Source organism: Cupressus sempervirens, chromosome 10 (genome assembly GCF_028749045.1).
Source record: "Cupressus sempervirens isolate cs-2001-9-10 chromosome 10, ASM2874904v1, whole genome shotgun sequence".
In the NCBI taxonomy this organism is placed as follows: domain Eukaryota; kingdom Viridiplantae; phylum Streptophyta; class Pinopsida; order Cupressales; family Cupressaceae; genus Cupressus; species Cupressus sempervirens.
This window is the reverse complement of record NC_143127.1, coordinates 125,755,160-125,771,803: the sequence shown is the minus strand read 5'-3', so window position 1 is coordinate 125,771,803 and position 16,644 is coordinate 125,755,160. Positions and strand designations below refer to the sequence as shown.

At 40.7% G+C, this 16,644-nt stretch overlaps 1 pseudogene; it reads right to left on the bottom strand.

Annotated features, from left to right (window-relative positions):
- Nucleotides 1–4,662: 4,662 nt before the first annotated feature.
- The window catches only part of LOC149532934 (protein CTR9 homolog), a 38,957-nt pseudogene continuing 26,975 nt past the window's right edge, over nucleotides 4,663–16,644 (bottom strand).

Below are 16,644 nucleotides of genomic sequence, written 5' to 3'. Positions count from 1 at the left end.
CTTTGTTGACTCATCCTTCCCCTTTCCTCCATCCACTCACCTTGTGACATGTGTCACTCCCTGATTGGTGCTAAACAAGCACAAGATTGTCAACCATACCCTTATGATGCCAAATTGAGAGCTCACAAAGCTACCAATTTTCCATTTTTCATCTCCATTGAAGCTAGTTTTTGGGAACCTTGAGCATACATCCCAATCCTTAGACCCATCTACCAAGCAAGGAGCTAAATCCTATTGGGAGAGTCCATTCATTTGGCTCACATTTCCAATTGGGGTTTCCTCTTTAGTCTCTCATTTATGTTATGTCTTTTATGCTAGTTAATGCTTTTGTTTTTGAATAGATTAGTATTACTTGCTAACATATTTATCATATACAGTGCTTAGTAGGGTTTTGGGGGAAGGGGTTTTGTAAGAATTTGCCTTAGGAAAAAATCACCCAAGACCAAGGAACTCAAGCACAAGCACAACAATAGACCAAAAAGAGTATGATCAGAATGAAGATATGATATACATTTAATGTGTGAAATTACACTAGGAATGCCTATATATAAAGGCCTCTGGTATGCTTCTAGAATGCTTAGGAATCAATAACATGATAAGTCATACAACCAGGCACATGTCCATGAGGTGTGGGTTATCCTCCATTAAGCACAGGAGTAAGTGCGATGATGAGAGGATAAGCCTACAAAGGTGTAGCACACAAAATTTTGTTATAGACACCATGTGCTAAACTAGGAGTGTGAATAACTATGTTGTCTACATGAAAACTCAGTTAATTATACAAACTCCAGTGTTGTAGACAACATGTGCTGAATTAGAGTTGGTTACTCCAGTGTTGTCAACATGATAACTCTTAAGAGGACACAAAATCCTAAGTGTCTCACCTAATAAATAATAAAATAATGCATTGACCTAAGTAAACTTAAGTAAAGTTTAATAAGTAAATACTTATTTACACCAACACCCCCACTTAAATGCAACTTAGGGGAATGCACTTAAGCTTTTGAAAGCTAGGATGAAATGCAAGATGGGTCTCGACTACTAGGCCATGTTACGTACCCATGTACATAACAAAATTCAATCTCTCATAAAGCGAAGAAAGAGGGAAAACCTCATGGGAAAAACCCTCCCCCAAAAAGAGAGATGAAAAATCAAGATGCATGGATGGATGGAATAATCAAGACCCCCCCATTACAACATACATCAAGTGTATACAATAGAGAAGAATCAAAAGAACAAAATCCCAATAGAGGAAAAGGTCCCCCCCCACAAGAGAGCAGAAGAAGAGAGACAAGGTAGTCCCCCCCACCTAATGAAGAGTGTCGATCAATGATAGCCACTCCAATGTAGAAGCTGATCCATGACTACTAAATAGTGTTCCTCCCCTTTGGAAGAAATAATATCATAGGCACATATGAGAGGCTTCTCCTATGTGAAGAAAGAATCCTGATGATCAATGATGCCTCTAAAACTTGCTCAACTATCCCTGTGTCAATACTGATTGTCGTTCCTTCCAATGCTACTGAAAAGAACAATGTCAGATCTAGAAAGGATGGATGTAGAACCTGTCCCAAAGAATCTACTATCTCCTCAACTAATAAAGAGACCTCCTACAACTGTTGTACATAAGGATCCACAATCATATCAACTTGTGAAGATCAATCATGTAGAGAATGGACATAAGGGTCAGAGTGAGCCCTCACAACAATTGAAGAAGGATTTTCTCCATCAAAGAGAAGATGTATATCATCAATGATGTGTTCCAAATCTACAATTTATGACTCCACAAATAAACCTGAAATATCTGCTATGTAGTCATCCTTTGATGCTGGATCTGGAAGACTAGGTGTACCTTGTTGTGTTGGACCTATCACTATGGCAATATATGCATGTGGAATGTGCTGGTGTTGTGACCTCTCCCTCCATCTGTCAATAGGATCCCACACATCTAAATCTATTGAACCACTATCATTGGTATCACTATTAGTTTCCATAATGTATGAAGTGCTAAGAGGAATAGAGGATAAGTTGGGTGAACTTAAGTGTACATTCCTCTCCATGAAAATCTCATGTGTCTCAAGATCCATAAATCTATATGCCTTAACACCATCTTCATATCTAATAAAAGTACAAGGGCTAGATGGTGGTGCTTTGCATCCCTTGGAAGATATGTTTGCCCATGCTGGACAAGACTCTGAAGTGTTTCACAACTAGTTTTCTATCGTACCATGCCTCAAAAGGAGTCTTTCCATCTAAGACATTATGAGGAGACCTATTAAATATGTGAGTGACACTACTTATAGCTTTGAATTCAAGTGTAGGATCTAGAGACTTGGCTTGTACCATGCAACTTGCCATAGACTTAAGAGTTTGTAATCTTAGTGCTATAACATCTATTTTGTGCGAATTGAATGCCAGTGGATTCTAAAGTTTAATACCCTCAAGTTTTAAAAAGTCTTTAAGTCTTGTGTTCACATATCTACTTTCATTGTCCATCCTAAGAACTTTGATGGCTTTCCTTGATTACTAGTCAAAATTCTTCTTGAAGGTTAGAAATTTGTCCAACACTTCATTCTTGTGATGAAGAAAGTAGACCCATGTGTAGCGTGAAAAGTCATCAATGAAAGTGAGTATGCAGCGACCCTAGCTGACTAATGTCACTACAAAAGGACCTGCTAGTTGTAGGGCCCATTTGCCATTGCACCAAAAGCCATGACTATTAGTGAACATGGAACACCACATAATTAACCACCTATGGGTAGGGGAGCACGTCACATCACCCAACAATCTCCCCCTCGATGTGCATACCAGGTGCTTACACGGGTCAGGAAGGCACTGGGGAGATTTGAACCCATGACCAGGCCAAAACCAGGCTCTAATACCAATTGTAGGGCCCATTTGCCGTTGCACCAAAATCCATGACTATTAGTGAACATGGAACACCACATAATTAACCACCTGTGGGCAGGGGAGCATGTTGCATCACCCAACACTAGTACCATGTGAACCAACTAAAGAACAACTAGTTCTCTTGAAGACTTCCCTTCAGTAAACTTCTCCTCTAGATGCATATCCATTGAACATGCTGAACACTCACCTTTGGAAAAGTTGATTGTAGGTAGACCTTTGACCATATTATTTTAGCAAAGTTGTTGAAGATAGTAGAAGGCAAGATGACCATACTGCTCATGCCATAATTTGATTTGTGAATTGGATTGAGTCACCAAAGCATGTGAAGGATGTAGACACCTAAATTTGATTACACTGCTTTGGTAATCCTATTTAGCTATCTCTAAAGGCATCATTAATTAAATTCCTATCTAATTAATGCTTTTCCATCCCCTAGTTGATTGATTTAATTAATCATCTATACTCCTAATTGATAAATCAAATAACCTATTATTTATCAATTAATCCTATTCTCTTATCTAATTCCAAATCCCAAATTTATTAAAATCACTTTAATAAATAAAACCCTCAAATCTAAAAGCCCCTAACCTATCCCTAATCCTCCATTTAGCCTAATCCACCCCATCCACCCATACTAACCTAGCTTAGCCACTAACTCACCTACCCTCATGAATGCCATCCACTTGCACATCTCTAACATCCTTAATCTAATCCTAACCCAAGCCTAATCCCCCCCCTAACCTTGTCACATTTCCTAAGTGAGCTTAAGACTTTCCTAAGCCAAACCAAAGTCTCCTCCCTCAAAATATCCCAACCATAAAACTTTATCCCAACCACAAATCCTTCAATGCTCTTACATGCTCTTAAAAGCTCTTAGAAGCCATTATGAGGTCCATTTAAGGCCTTGAGCCTCCTTTGTTGACTCATCCTTGCCCTTTCCTCCACCTAATGACCCTGTGACTTGTGTCACTCCCTGATTGGTGCTAAACAAGCACAATCCATGTGCTCCCCTTTGAATACATCCTAGCCCTCCCTAAAGCTTTCATCTCTCCTTGCATCTTAAACCTCCATCCCTCAAGCCCTTGGCCTATTTAAGGAATCCTCTCCCAAGCCATTTTATCACAATCCTTGAGCTAAAGTTATAATGCTAGTTTGAGAAGCCAAATCCATATCAAAGCCATCATCCACACCAAAAATCCCAAATCCATTGAAGCTATTTTGAAACTTGAGCATATATCCCAAATCTACATAATAGACTCATCCCTAAATCAAATGACCATCCTCACTGGGAGAGCCATTCCATGGCTCATATTCTCATTTGAGGGTTTCACTTTGTCTATCTTATATGTTATGATTTTTATGCTAGTTAATGCTTTTGTTTTTTAATAGATTAGTATTACCTGCTATCATATTTTCTCATATACATTTTGGCATGCCCGGTGGGACCCCGCAAAGGTCATTTTAATCTCCATTTTGTTAGTTTCACATATTTTTTCATATTTTTACTAACCATGGGAAACTAACATTTTGTGATTTAAATTTTGTGTCTTTGTCTTGTGGTTTTTGCTTGCAAGGTACTAGTGACTGCCACAGGAACACACATACAACCCTATAAGCGGTTTTGACCCAGTCAACCTTAAGAAATAAATTTTTTTTTGCATCCTTGCGACCCCAGGAATGTGATCTCGTGATGCAGGAACACTGCTACTCTCCGACGGGAATGTGAACCCACGACCGTGAGTTCTCACTTCATCACAAATCAACCTCCGCCACGTATCTTGCACTTGGCTCTACATCCCCGCCGACTAATCCTCCAGTGAGATCGTCATTCCCGCTTGCAGGAATGTGCTTGAGAATAACAAGATTGTCATTCCCGCTTGTGGGAATGCGAATTGTATTATTTTCATCTGTAATCATTAATTTTCCTACGAAACTGTCATTCCCGCGTTGCAGGAACATTGTAAAAAACACAAACTAGTGGGATTGCTCTGTTCAAAATGAGCTCCTTGGTTTTTTATTTTAAGTTTTCACCAGTCTTTCCTGCCATTCCCACAATCCAGATTCGTGGCAGGATTTTCATTCCCGCGAACAGGAACTCCAGTGGGACCGCCTTGCCTTTTTGACAAAAACTTTACTTCACATTTGCTGCGTTCTCGCTGACAGATCTCGCATTCCCGTGACTGTGAGGACGCGTTCTTAACCCGCGGGTTCACTCTGATATCTACTTGATTCAATTTTTTAACATTTTCTAGTGCATGCTTTTATTCTAACTAGTTTTCTGCAGGTTTTCTCATCATATCTTTATGCTCACATAATCATATCTTTTAGTGGTTCCGTAGTATATAGACCATTCTAAGCATTTTTACCCATATTCAAAAGAACAAAAAAAGTTAAATTTTTTTTCCCCATAGTTAAGCTTTCATTTTGAAAGATTTTGGGTGACTAATCAAATTTCTTTTTGTCGCATTGCAGGTTGGAGCAACAAACCTAATCATGTTTTTTGCAGGTTTTTCTTAGAATGAACTTGCATGTTTAAACACATCTTTCATTGAATGAATGTCGCTCAAATCACTCTCGAATGCCATGGATTGAAATAAACTTTTCTTAGAATGCATGCTTAAAAAAACAAACACAATTCTGAATGCAAAAGGTCAATTAATCATTACAATATCTCACACTTTATCTTTTAGGGCATAAAAAGAATCCACATTTTAGAAACTTTCTAAGTTATAAAAACCAAATAAAGATGCTTTGAGTGAGTTTTTTGTTGGACTCACCTCCTTTAATCACCCATCATTCTAACCATTGGTTGCAATCTCAGTGCCATCTATGGGGATGGGTCTACCTAAGAGGGTGTTAAGTGCTCCACAAAAAATCAAACTCCACTTGTGTTTTTATTAGTTTTTCTAAGTTAGAAATTTCCTTGAATGCACCTTAGTCTCGCTAACACTTCATTTGGGCATAAAAAAATTGAAAAAATCTTGACGTGGAGGGCCTTCAAGCGCGCGCTTGAAATCAAATTTCACACATCTTTGTTTTGGGCTTAAAACAAACTCACACTCAATCTTGAATGCCTTAAAGAAAAATCAATCGATACTTGACGTGGAGGGCCTTCAGGCGTGCAAGTTTACTCTTGTTGACCCTAAATCTTCTTGGTGTATTCATTCTTCGATCGATTTTTACTTTTGTTAACACTTCAAGTTGGAATTAAACATTTGCATCCTAAACATGTGTGTTTGCAAGGTCTAGATCAGAAAACTTAAGCGTCAGTTGGAAAAGAATTCTATCTTTTAGCCCAAGATCATCCAAGTCTTCTCTCCCCTTGTCGTATTTCGAGGCCATCTTGGGTGCATAAGATTAGGATCCAAAATCTTGTTTAAATTTTAGGAGGCTTGCTTGGGGATTTCATCACCCCTTGGGATGACCTCAACTCCAGTGTTCCGACAGAGTATAAAGATCGCGAGGTGATTCCAAAGACACCTCTCTTGGAATCAAGATTTTGTCACTCGAGCTAAGCCTCAAGGAACTTTATACCCTTGAGAAGTGAAAGAGGAGAAGTGGGTTACTGATTCTCTCGACTGTGTGACATTGTTTTGGTTTCATCTACAGATTTGGGCCTCATGTACCTTGGGTATATCGAGGACTACCTAGCTAAACCAACTGTCAGCCTTGCAGACAACCATCTAGGGTGTTAATGTGTTTGAAGTGACTGATCAAAAAATTTGTAAAACATACACACTCCTTGGCGCAAGTATCAAATTCTGAGAATCAAAAACTTCTATCTAGTTGTTCCTATCTATTACTTGATTTTTTATTTATTGAATGAATGTTTGCCAAACTTGGTCAATCCTAGATTAGGGCATACTTAGCGTAGTCACTACCTATTTCAAAAAGTTGAACAAGTTGAAGTAAAACAACCAAGATCTCTCAAAGCCAAGCAAATTCAGGAATTTATGTCAGAACAACCCAAATCCAAACATAAGTTTCACAAAGCCAAACTCAAGCCATCTTAGGTATACCAAGAAATTGTAGCTAAGAAGAAGGAAGTAACACCAAGCCCTCGAATTGCCAAACTCCACAAAACAGAAGACAAAGCTGCCGACGAAGCCCTTTAAGAAGCCTGGTTAGATTGCACTATCAAATTTAGCAAACATCTAGGAGTTAACCCTGCTTATGCCTTACCAACTAGGCATGATTTCTATGACTAGACCCCCTTGTTTCTCCACATCTTCTTGCATAAGCTTCACTTTAGAGTCATCTTTGTAGGAAAGCCAGCCATCTTTAGTCCTCCCCTTAAGCATTTTAGCTCATCCATCTCATTTAGAACCAAACCATCTAGCCAGTAATCCAAAAACTTCACATCCAAGCCTTCAAAATTGTTGTCACCTTGCCAAAAGTTTGCCATTCCTACCATCTTGCCAATCCACCAATCTCACCAAGGTTATCCCTTTGATAGAGCTTTGTCTAGGGTAATCTAGCTTTTTCACTTGTTATCCCTCATCACCTTGAGCTAAAGGTTGGGATCCACAAGTGCTCAATCTCGTGTTCTTCCTAAAGGATCATCAGTCTATCCTTAAGTTGACACAATCACCACTAAGCTTGCACATAGGGAAGCAGACCTTTCATGATTTGGCAACATATCTTTGAAGTTAGAATCCCCAATCCAATCCTCCTTAGGTTTGTCATATAGCTTTGCCTCAACCTAGGAAATCAGTTGCATAGAAAAGCCTTCCCCTTTTGCATCCATTAGCATTATTGCATCTCATCGCTAAGAACATTCTGCATTTTCATGCCACCCGTCACTCACTTAGCCAAGAAGAAGAAGGGAACAATGGAGCCCTATCATTTGGATCAAACAACATTGCTCCCCTTGAGCACTCAACCATCCTTTAGCCTAGAGAACACTATACCATCACCTACTAACATTGAAGCTTTCATGAACCAACCAGGAAATGCAGTATTGGTGAACGCCATTATAGACAAGAACAAAGAAACAATCATGGCTAACTTTCGAAAGGACAACATAGGAGCCTTCGACTTTGGAAGACCTCCTCCCTTATCAGATCCATCTCACCCATTGTTTGGAGTACTCCCACCACCCATAGGCTCTTATGATTCAAATGATCATCAATATGTGCCAAAAGAAGAGCCTCAACCCAACCCATATGATCCAACAGACCCAAACATATCAGCCTCCACTCAAGTTGAAATCTCCCTTCTACAAACCAATCCAACCACCACCACTCTACCATTGGTCCATACCACTCCATCCCAAACCCCCTTCACCCAAAACACCTCATCATTCACTCCCTTCACTATTGTTGCTACTGCTCTTCAACCCATCCTTCCAAATCCACCCATCTCCCAAATTAGTGCTAGTATCTTTGGCCAACCTCAGCAATATACAACCGGGATGCTACCCATGGGGCCAAGTAATTGTTGGGCCCATTTGCCGTTGCACCAAAAGTCATGACTGTTAGTGAACATGGAACACCACATAATTAACCACCTATGGGCAGGGGAGTGCGTCACATCACCCAACAATCTCCCCCTCGACGCGCATACCAGGTGCTTACGCGGGTCGGGAAGGCACCGGGGAGATTTGAACCCATGACCAGGCCAAAACTAGGCTCTGATACCAATTGTTGGGCCCATTTGCCGTTGCACCAAAAGCCATGACTGTTAGTGAACATGGAACACCACATAATTAACCACCTGTGGGCAGGGGAGCGCGTCGCATCACCCAACAGTAATCAACCTTTCATCACACCTAGCTTGTTTACCTCAGCTTAAAGCACAATTCCATCATTTCCACTAGGTCCTTGGAGCTCAGTACCATCAACCACAAATCCACAAGCTACTACCCTCACTCCACAGAGCTATCAAACCCCACAAGCTACTACCAATGTTTTGCCAAGCTCTGAAGTGACCCAAGCTCTTGCCACGACTCTACCAAGCTTTCAAATCCAACCACCAAGCTATCAAACCCCATCAGTTTCATTTCCAAGCTTTCAATTCCCACCACCTCCAACACCAACTAATCCATTACCTCCTCTTACTAACTATTTTTCTATGCCACTTCTAGGAGGAAAGCCACCACCACCAACCACCAATTACTTGGCCTCCTTTGCCATGATACCCTCCCAAATGGGGGCACAACCCACATATATTGGTCAAACTCCTCAAATCCCAAGTCAAGTTCCACAAGCTCCCCAATCCTTTCTCCAAGCTTCACAACCATCTTATACCTTACCTCCACAAAGCAATCCATTTATCCCACAGCCAGCCTACGTCCCTCAATCCCTATCCCAAATCCCATATCAACAACAAGTCTCGCAACACATGCAACAATATGTGCCTCCTCCACCTCAGCAACCCATCATCCACCATTCAGTTGCCCAAGCCATGTACAATCCCTACCAATCCATACCTCAAATCCATCCATGTTCCATTGCCCCATCTAGCACATACCTACCTTAGGGCACTCTTACATTGGTTGCACCCTAGCCATCACCCATTAATTTAGAATGGGAAGCCATGAAGATAGCTTTGAAGAACATCCAGGAGGGAAATGACCCAAAAACCTTCAAGTTTGAGAATGTGTGTCCTTACCCATTTGATAGAGCCATTACCATGACACCATTTCCCAAACACTTTGAGATACCAAGTTTGAAAAATTCAGAGGAAAAGGGGACCCTGTCACACATATCAAAGAATTTTACATGCATTGCCAAGAAGTGGCATATGGTGACATCTTCCTCTTGCATCTCTTTCCCAAAAGCTTGGCCGGACCAGCTCTTGAATGGTTTTATAGAATCCCATATGGCACAATTAAAAACTTTGTTGAATTGTCTGAGGCCTTTGTAGCCCAATATGCCCATCTTGTTGAAACAGAGCTATTAGTAGTTGATCTTGTCCACACTAAGCAAAAAGGTGGAGAAAGCCTTCCTGGATATCTACAAAGATGGCAAACCCTTACCACCCGCATATCTTGCACCTTGCCAGAGCACCATTTGGTGAAAATGTTTATTGATAATGCCCATCCCAGCTTGGCTCACCACATGACCATGAACTTTTTGTAGACCTACAAAGATATCAAAGAAAAAGGAATGATCCTTGAGCAAGGACTCATTAAAGATGGTGTGGTCAAGGTTTACAAAGAAGCCAACCAAAATCAAACACATTCAAATGACAAGTCTAGGTATTGGAACAAAAACAATCATGTTACAACACATGGGGTTACCGATACAAGACATGTGAATATTGTTGGTCCTTCCCAAAATCAATCCAACCCACCTTATCAACCAAATAATCAACAAACTATTAACTACCAACACCAGAATCACCAAAGCTATCAAGACCACAATCCAAGACCCAACTTTCAAGGGTTTAGCAATCAAGCTAATGCCATCAATGTAGCTACAGGGCAAAAGCCCATATTCCAACCTACACCTAAAAATTATACACCCGTTGGTGAACCTTTGGATGTCTTTTTTGAGAAATTGACTAAGGAAAACCTCATCAAATTTCCTCCTACCTAGCAAAGTGACCCAAGCCAATCCAAAGCTGCATGGTACAAAGACAATGAGTACTGCAAATTTCATAGGGTAAAAGGTCACACCACCCTCAGATGCATGAAACTAAAAGATTATGTGTAGGACCTCATTGATCGGAAAGAAATCATCGTTGGTGCCCAAACCTCTCTCAATGCAGGCTTACAGATCTATCAAAATGCTTTTCCTCCTCACAACAACCAAAATCCTGGAAAAGCACCTATCCAAACCAACAACAACAACACCAACAACCGCCAGCCAAACCAACAGCATGGGAAGAACAATGACCACACTTCATCCTATATAGACTATAGTAGCCCCATAGGTTGTATATTCGAGAAAGAGCCTTTTGTCAATGTTATCAATATCCAAGGACCAAACAATGAATGTGCATTCACCACTCGAAGAGCATGATTTAACATTGCAGGCCCACCCATTTCACCAGCACCATTAGCTCCATCAAAAAGCCAATACAATATCTTGGAACACCTCGGGAACATGCCAGCCCAAATCTCCATTTTAGACCTTCTCCACACTAGTCCTGTGTACAAGAACATCCTTAATAGTGCTCTCATAGAATCCCATGTCCCTTCAAATATCAACGCTACTAATTTTCATAATCTTGTTGGACACCTTTCATCCTCATATGCCCTATCATTCAAACCCACCGACATACCCATGGTCAAGCCAGATCACACCCTTCCGCTTCGCATAGCCATCATGGTATCCAATTTTGCCATAAAAAGAGTAATGATAGATAACAGATCAGCCTTGAATATTTGTACCCTAAAATTCATAAAACAAGCTGGGTATACTGAGGTAGATATCATCAATGAGGTTATCACCATCAAAGCTTATGACAACTTGGAAAGAACCACAAAAGGAACTATTTTGCTGCCAATCAAGGTTGGGCCAGTCATCCAAGAAACACTCTGCCATGTTATTGATCCAAACCTACCATTTAGCATCCTCCTTGGTTGCCCATGGATTCGTTCCATGAAGCCATTCCATCTACTTACCATTAGTGCGTCAACTTTTCGCATCAGGGCACTGAGGTAACCATCCATGCCAATCCAGAACCCTTTGCTTACTGCAATGCAGTTGAAGCTTCATATGCAAACCATTGCCCTAGAATTGATATCGGTATAGCCCTTGCCAGCTCATCCCACTCTTGTAATGACCTAGAAACCATCCTCGTCTCCACCCTATCTACCGTGAAGATCAATAAAAGGCTATGGAGAGTATAGTCTGTCAGATGCATTTGCTGTTGGGGCACTCCCACTTGATCCACATGCCCATGGATGACCAACATATCAAAAAGCTAAGGAGATTCCACCTCCTTGATACAAACAGTTTGGCTCAACAACCTTTGTATCCTCGAAAATCCCTCTTCATGAGGAGCTCACTCCAGATATCAACAATTGGTTACATAAGGATGCACCTCCAAGAAATCAAGCACACCTTGATCACCTTAGCCAGAAGTATCCCCAAGAACATAAGCTCATCACTGAAAAATGGAACTATCAAGGTGGTGGTCTAGGGCTAGAAGAAAGAGGCATTCAGTGGCCCATCGACGCACACAAGTGGGAATCGAAGTCAAGTCTTGGCTTTGACATACCCACAACTGGGGGCACCAATACGAACGGTCACGCTTTTTCGAACATTCACCATGACCTTGTCAAAATTGAAGACATTCCTGAGGAAGTTGGAAAGAGAGCCTACGATGATATCCTAGACCAAATCTTCCTTGAAGACTCTGTTCTTCAAGAACTATCCATCCATTTCATTGACCTACCACTCGCCCATCCACAACTCATAGATTGGGACCAACTAAGTGTCATACACATTGATGAGTTCACATCAGAGGAAGCACTTCTGAGATTCATGGGAACTAAAACTCCTCACAAGCAAACAAAGCCAGATTCTGCCTATATCTATAAGCTAGATCCCAAGGGGTATTTTGGAGAAAATCCCCAACCTAGTTTCGATACACCCAAAACTGGAACTAAGGTGAATCCAGGACTAGCTCAAGCAATGAAGAGAACCCCTCAGCAAGAAAATCTAGAGTCACAAGTAGAACATGAGGATTTAGCATTGCCTCCTCAAGATAATCAACCAGAGGTGTCTTCTATTCTAATTGAGGATACTAGAGAAGTCTATTAGGAATAAGGTGTCTCAACCTTGTATAATTCCTATTCTTATTATTTGTTTTGTAAAATTTATTTCTTGCAAATAATGTTGATGTGTCAACATCTTGAATTGTGTGTAAGGAGATCATGACTAAAACGGTTATGACGAATTCCTATGACACGTAAGAGCTATGTTAGGAAGATTCAATGATAGGTGAAGACATGTGGCAACTAAGATATTTGAGTACTGTACACTCTACCCCAATAGTGGGGTTCGAGGCATTGCCCCAAAATTTTTTTGGGGTTCCTATTTTCTCGGAGAATGGTAAAACCCTAATACGGTTTACCTTTTGGGAGTAGCCCTAAAGTGAAGCGCATGTTATAAGCATTTTTAGGGTTGTGAAGAGATGCGATGCAAAAAAGGTGTATTGTTGGTACTGCGAGTAGCTACTGGAGTCTTCTGTTGTTGATGTTGAACTTGCATTGCAAGTGTATTGTAACCTTGTGTTGAAGATAATACATTGTGCAGGTTTTGAAGGGGTGGGGTTGTTTTACCAAAAGGTTTTTTCCCCACCAGCAAATCCTTGTGTTATGTGTTCCTTTCTCTGTCTATTTTCTGTATGCATGTTTGGCTGCAATATTGTTGTTTACATGATATTGAATCTATAAATGTAGAAGATTTTAATAGGATTTGCATCATACTTTCCTTATGAGATTAGTGTAGGAAGTTGTTTCCGCACCTGAGTTTCCTTACAAAGTCAACATCGGTTCTTTAGAGATCCCCAGACTTGTTCACATTGTTGCATCCCTATCACAAGATCAAGTTGACCTCCTCTTTGAGGTCTTAAGAGAGAACATCGGGCGATTTACATGGTCATATTAGGACATGCCAAGACTTGATTCAAAGCTTGTAGTTCATCATCTTTTAGTCGATCCAAAGATTAAGCCCGTTAGACAAAAGCTTAGAAAAATGCACCCCAAGGTGGCATTACTAGTCAAAGTTGAGTTAGAAAGAATGTTAGCTACTAAGGTTATCCAACCTATTGACTACTGAGACTGGATCTCCAACATGGTCCCCATCACTAAGCCTTCCGATGACATCAAAATTTGCATTGATTTCAAAGATCTTAACAAAGCCTATCCAAAAGATGATTTTCCCTTGCCCAACATAGATATGATTATAGATCTTACAACTAGACATGAAATTCTATCCCTCATGGATGAATTTCTTGGGTACAATCAAATCAAGATTGCAGAAGAGGATCAACATAAGACAACATTCACTACCCCTTGGGGAACCTTTTGCTACAACATGATGCCTTTTGGCCTAAAGAATGTTGGGGCTACCTATCAAAGAGCTATGATAGCCATTTTCCATGATCTTATCCATAGCATTTTGGAGGATTATGTGGATGATATCTTGGTTAAATCTCACAACTTCATGGATCATCTTGCTGACCTGGAGAAAGTCTTTGATAGGTTAGCCAAATATCATCTCATGTTGAATCCCAAGAAATGTGTCTTTGGGGTCACATCTGGAAAGCTTCTAGGCTTTATAGTTTCTAAATGAGGTATAGAGATTGACCCCAAGAAGGTCAAAGCTATCTTAGACATGCCTCCTCCCCAGACACTATGATAGCTTCACACTCTTTAGGTAAAGCTTCAATCTATTTGACGCATCATCTCCCAACTTGCAGATAAGTGTACGCCATTTGCACACTTACTGAAGAAGGATAAAACTTTAAGTGGGATCCTTTATGTCAACACAACTTCGATCATCTCAAGCAGTATCTCACCAATCCCCCTATCTTGGTTCCACCAGTTCCTAGTCATCCCTTGATCTTGTACATATCAGCAATGCCTACTACTCTAGGGGCACTTCTAGCATAGCTTGATGACTACGGCAGAGAAAGAGCTATCCACTACATCAGTAGAACCCTAGTTGGTTATGAACTCAATTATACTCCTATGAAAAAAGCTTGTTTGGCAGTTATTTTCTCAACTCAAAAGCTTCGTCACTACATGCTAAGTCATACCATCCAACTAGTCTCCAAGATAGACCCTCTCAAGTATATGCTCTCTAGAACAACACTTGCAGGCCGTTTGGCCAAATGGGTTATGCTCCTTAGCGAATTTGACATCCAGTATGTGGACAAAAATGCAATCAAAGGGAAAGCTATAGCAGATCACCTAGTTGATGCACCTCTAATAGATGCATATCCTCTGATCACATAATTTCTAGATGAGCATATCTGTCTAATTGAAGAACAAACCCCATGGAAACTTTATTTTGATGGCTCATACACATCTCATGGATTAGGGGCAGGAATATTGTTGGTCACACCTCAAGGAGATTACATTCCAAAAGCCTTCAAGCTACAATTCCCTAGCACCAAAAATATAGCTGAATATGAGGCTCTCATAGAAGGATTAAAGATAGCTGTAGAATGGAATATCACTGAGTTACAAATCTTTGACTATTCTTAGCTCATCATCAAGTAAACCCTAAATGAATATCAAACCAAAGATGAAAAGCTATTACCCTACAAAGAGCTAGTTGATTAGCTAACCCAGCATTTTATAAAGCTTTAGTTTACACAAGTGCCTCAAATGTAGAACAAAGTAGTAGACGCTATGGCTACTATGGCTCACTCTTGGAAATTCTCCAAGCAGCTACACAATATGAGTTTTTAGTCGAGTAGCTCCTCACACCCGCCTATGCAAATGAGGACTCAAACCGTGTTTGCATCTTGGTTGGTCCACAATCCCCTTGGTACCATGAAATTCATGCTTACCTTAATGATGGTATCATATCCCCTCACCTCACACGTACCCAACACCAGAAACTCATCCAAAAATCATCCTGCTATGTTATCATAGCCAATACCCTATATCATGGGGGTTATCACAATACTCTCTCTAGGTGTTTAGACCAAAATGAGGTTGCGATGGCATTAAAAGTACACTCTAAAATTTGCGGTGCCCACATGAGTGGTATTGTCCTAGCACGACAAATCCTTAGAGTAGGCTACTATTGGCCTACCATTGAAGAAGACTCCTATGACTTTGTCAGAACGTGTCTCCCATGTCAGCAACATGCAAATCTTGTGCACACTCCAACACAAGATCTACAGCCTATTGTACCACCTTGGCCTTTCACTTGTTGGGGCCTTGATCTAGTTGGAACTATAAAACCTCTCTCATCTGATGGACAAAAATGGATAATAACAGCTACAAACTATTTCACTAAATGGGTGGAAGTAGTCCCCCTAGTCTCAGCTATAGGAGTTCAGGTCTCCAAGTTCATCTTGTACCACATTGTTTGCCACTTTGGCATCCCATCTACCATCTTCACCAACCATGGAGGTAACTTTGAAAATCTCAACATGGAAGAACTATGCACTTCCCTCTGTATCCATCACCACTTTTCTAGCCCATATTTCCCACAAGGTAACGACCAGGCAGAGGCAACTAACAAAACCCTCCTCAAAATCCTAAAGAAAGTTGTCAATCATTTCGGCTGCGATTGGCACCTACAAATAAATTCAGCCCTATGGGCCTATCAAACTTCCTTTCATACATCCACAAGAACAACTCCATACCCCCTAGTTTATGGTGCTGAAGCAGTACTACCCATAGAGGTTGAACTTCCCTCCTTACGCATATCTTTGCAAGGGCAAATATCAGATGAAGAATACAGAGTAGCTCGGCTCACCCAGCTAGATCTCTTAGACGAAAAGCGACAACAAGCCTATGATCATCTCATAGTCTATCAAACTCATCTCAAAAGTAATTTCAATAAGAAGGTGCTTCCATGACACTTTCAGTCAGGTGACATGGTCCTCAAAGAAAATATGAAAGTCCAAGCAGATCGAGAAAAGAAAGGCAAGTTTGACCTACCTAGCTTGGTCCTTATGTTGTCACTGCATCCTTTAGCTCTGGAGCCTATCAGCTATCTACACTGGAAGGAGAACTCTTGAATGATCCTACTAACATCATCCATCTCAAGAAGTTCTATGCTTGAAGATCCTTGGTATACCCAGCTTTTGAAA